The following is a 4,302-nucleotide window of genomic DNA, read 5'->3' on the forward strand; positions in this document are numbered from 1 at the left end:
AGCTACTAGATGGTTCGATTAGTCTTTCGCCCCTATGCTCAGGTCAGACGATCGATTTGCACGTCAGAACCGCTTCGGGCTTCCACCATGGTTTCCCGTGGCTTCGCCCTGCCCAAGCATAGATCACCATCTTTCGGGTCGTGTGCTACTTGCTCTGGATCAGTCATGCAATAAGAGCAAAACCGTCCGTGGTTGCGGGACACCGAATCGGCGCCCTCACCACACAAAGTAGTGCAATTCATAAAAATTACACTGTTCACTTTCATTTCGCGTGTGCGCTTTCAATGAGCGACAACACTTGCAAGCAACTCACACTCCTTGGTCCGTGTTTCAAGACGGGCTGTAGAGAGCATTGAATAGGAAGTTGAGGTCAGACAGGCAATCAAGATCAATTTATCTCATTTTGTTTAGAATCAACAAGAAGAATTCCGAGGAAAACTTCTGCTCGATTCATTAACAAGATTTGCCAAAAGACGACAACTACACTACTCGGTAGCCGAGAATATAATATCAAGGCATTGAGTATGGTAACGCTCACTCCAGTTCCCCTTCAACAGTTTCACGTACTTTTCACTCTCTCTTCAGAGTGCTTTTCAACTTTCCCTCACGGTACTTGTTTACTATCGGTCTCGCTTTATAATTAGCTTTTGGAGAGACATATCTCCAGCTTCGAGTTGCACTTTCAAACAACTCTACTCATAGGAATGAGCCATTATGACTGGTATCGAAAATGACCTTTACAGGATTTTCACCTTCTTTGATGCTACTTTCCAGTAGACATCAGGACAAATTCACCAGTCTAGCATCAAACCATACCGGACACCGAGAAATGTTGCCATTTCTCTTCCCGATGAGCTTTTCCCTGTTCATTCGCCATTACTAAGGGATTCTCAGTTGATTTCTTTTCCTCCCCTTACTGATATGCTTAAGTTAAGGGGGTTCTCTCGCCCAATTCAGGTTATGTAGTTGATTGTCTCTTAATTGGTTCACTGACCAATATGAGACAGAAACCGATTCAGCAGTTTTGTTCGCTACTACTATCAAACACAGGTCGAAGTTTCCATTCAGTCATTAATTCCAACTTTCAAATGTTGTTGTTTCAGCTTTCGCTTACTAGAAGCAACATAATACTCGCTGCAATACAGACCTCGGGAAACCCTCACCGTGAATAAGGTTCACTCACATATTTCACTACATTTTGCGTGGGATTGGAGATGAGGCTACTCGTTCTTGCTCAGTACTAGGCTGAAAATTAACGAAACTTCGTTACAAACGTTCACATGTTGATGTTTCCGCTTTCGCGTACTCGAAACAACATAATACTAGTCTTTGTAATTTAGTTTCATAATTTCAACTGTTCTCATGCAGAATTTTTGCTCATTCTTATCCCAAATTTTGACCTGGCTACTAGTTACACTCCTTGTACTTATTGCAAAATGACCACAAATTTCAACAGCTTTCACATGTTGCTGTTTCGGCTTTCGCTTACTACAGTCAACATAATACTCGTTGCAAAATAAGTGCTCGGCATCTGCAATTTTCCAAAGACGAAGTTTCGCCAGTTCAATTTTCGCTCGCCAATTATGGCTACTAATTCACACGGTACTGAGCTCAACAACATTAAATTTGTTCAGCAAGACTTTCACATGTTGATGTTTTGGCTTTCGCCTACTAGAAGCAACATAATACTCGTCTTGTTAGCTCATTCAATGAGAATAGCTTTTCCCGTTGAGAATTTTTGCCTTCAATTGGCGTTGTAGTGAGTTTGGCTACTCAGATCACCAAATACTTGTGACAATTCGAACCAGAAATGTTTTCAATTTTCACATGCTGATGTTTCGGATTCAACCTACTAGAAGCAGCATAATACTTGTATTCAACAATTTCTGTATCAAATCCCAGTTTTCTCTGGTGCATCTTTGCCAAACTATTCCAAACTGCCTGAGTCTGAATACCAATTACAGGTACTAGTAAATGCACGTTACTAAGGACTATATAGTTCTAGGTTACTGTACACAACGACGTTCACATGTTGATGTTTCAGCTGCCGCTTACTAGAAACAACATAATACTTATCGTGCATACCTTTCCATAACTTGTCCTTTTCAGATGCATTAGTTTCCCTTTGTCTTGGCTTCTACAGTCAGACTGGCTACTAGTAACAGCACAGTACTAATCACATATCGTTCTACAGTTTGCAGACAACTTTCACATGTTGATGTTTCAGCTTTCGCCTACTAGAAACAACATAATACTCGCTGTATACATTTGTAGTTCTCTATGTAACTTTCATGTGAAGAAGTTTCGCCAGTCTTTTTGACTGTCTCAAATCTGAGTCATGCTTAGGCTACTAGTTGCTTCATAGTACTTATCGCCTCGAGATCATTGAACAAAACTTGATTTTCACATGTTGCTGTTTCAGCTTCCGCTTACTAGAAACAACATAATACTAGTCTCATTAAGTTCCGTCTCTTTGCAATTTTCTTATGAAGAAAATTCGCCATCACAATGACTCCAGCAGTTCTTGATCAAGGAATGCAATCATTGATCAGAATGCTATTATTTGAATCGGTTCTGCTTTAAGTGTTCCAATTTTATTGGAAGCACCAACAATAGAACATCAATGTGTTCAATCGAGAGTTATATAACCCTGAATCGGACGCAGTCAACAGCCGAAGCCGAGACCGCCTTTTGCGTTAGAGAGGTCGGTAAACAAATCTTGCGATTCATACCGAATTAACACATATAGCTGTGCTCCTCTTCGTAAAGCGAGCCAAGTGATCCCCTGTTGAAGGATGTATTTGGACCAATCTAGTAGCATTTGGTTTCCAACAAGCTCTCCCAAGTTAGCTTACTTATTGGGCTTTTCAACCAATTCGGTTGGCTACAAGCATCATCAAAGTACTAGCCACAGTTTGATCGCAAAATTCTACGACTTTCACATGTTGATGTTTCGGCTTGCGCTTAGCCTACTATAAGCAACATAATACTAGTCATATCATAGAGCGTGATCAGCTTGTGACGTTCTCATGATGAAGTTTCACCAACAGTGTCTCACTTCGAGCTTAAATCCAGCTACTAGTAACTACACAGTACTGACTGCAACGATAACTTTTATCTATACCTTTCACATGCTGCGCTTTCGGCCAGGGCCTACTAACGTCAACATAATACTCGATATAAACTTTTGTTCATGATGCAGCTTCCCCATGCAGAAGTTTCGCCTTCAAATGCTCTCTTGGCCATATGACGTAAGAAAAGGTTACTAGTAACATCACAGTACTAGCCACAGTTTGATTGCAAAATTCTACGACTTTCACATGTTGATGTTTCGGCTTGCGCTTAGCCTACTAGAAGCAACATAATACTAGTCATATCATAGAGCGTGATCAGCTTGTGACGTTCTCATGATGAAGTTTCACCAACAGTGTCTCATTTCGAGCTTAAATCCAGCTACTAGTAACTACACAGTACTGACTGCAACGCTAACTTTTATCTATACCTTTCACATGCTGCGCTTTCGGCCAGGGCCTACTAACGTCAACATAATACTCGATATAAACTTTTGTTCATGATGCAGCTTCCCCATGCAGAAGTTTCGCCTTCAAATGCTCTCTTGGCCATATGACGTAACACAAGGTTACTAGTAACATCACAGTACTAGCCACAATTTGATCGCAAAATTCTACGACTTTCACATGTTGATGTTTCGGCTTGCGCTTAGCCTACTAGAAGCAACATAATACTAGTCATATCATGGAGCGTGATCAGCTTGTGACGTTCTCATGATGAAGTTTCACCAACAGTGTCTCATTTCGAGCTTAAATCCAGCTACTAGTAACTACACAGTACTGACTGCAACGATAACTTTTATCTATACCTTTCACATGCTGCGCTTTCGGCCAGGGCCTACTAATGTCAACATAATACTCGATATAAACTTTTGTTCATGATGCAGCTTCCCCATGCAGAAGTTTCGCCTTCAAATGCTCTCTTGGCCATATGACGTAACACAAGGTTACTAGTAACATCACAGTACTAGCCACAATTTGATCGCAAAATTCTACGACTTTCACATGTTGATGTTTCGGCTTGCGCTTAGCCTACTAGAAGCAACATAATACTAGTCATATCATAGAGCTTGATCAGCTTGTGACATTCTCATGATGAAGTTTCACCAACAGTGTCTCATTTTGAGCTTAAATCCAGCTACTAGTAACTACACAGTACTGACTGCAACAATAACTTTTATCTATACCTTTCACATGCTGCGTTTTCGGCCAAGGCCTACTAACGTCAACA

The 4,302-nt window shown here is 40.8% G+C and overlaps 1 non-coding gene and 1 pseudogene across 1 annotated transcript in view; both read right to left on the minus strand.

Annotated features, from left to right (window-relative positions):
* LOC142357203 (large subunit ribosomal RNA) overlaps positions 1 to 962 on the minus strand; it is a 3,522-nt gene extending 2,560 nt beyond the window's left edge. The window contains exon 1 of the ribosomal RNA XR_012761571.1: positions 1 to 962. This exon is cut by the window's left edge and continues 2,560 nt beyond it. This is a non-coding gene — a ribosomal RNA (large subunit ribosomal RNA).
* Positions 963 to 2,645: 1,683 nt separating this feature from the next.
* LOC142357202 (5.8S ribosomal RNA) lies at positions 2,646 to 2,797 on the minus strand (annotated as a pseudogene).
* Positions 2,798 to 4,302: the final 1,505 nt, after the last annotated feature.

This window comes from Convolutriloba macropyga, unplaced genomic scaffold (genome assembly GCF_964194025.1).
Source record: "Convolutriloba macropyga unplaced genomic scaffold, txConMacr16.3 SCAFFOLD_5496, whole genome shotgun sequence".
Taxonomy (NCBI): domain Eukaryota; kingdom Metazoa; phylum Xenacoelomorpha; order Acoela; family Convolutidae; genus Convolutriloba; species Convolutriloba macropyga.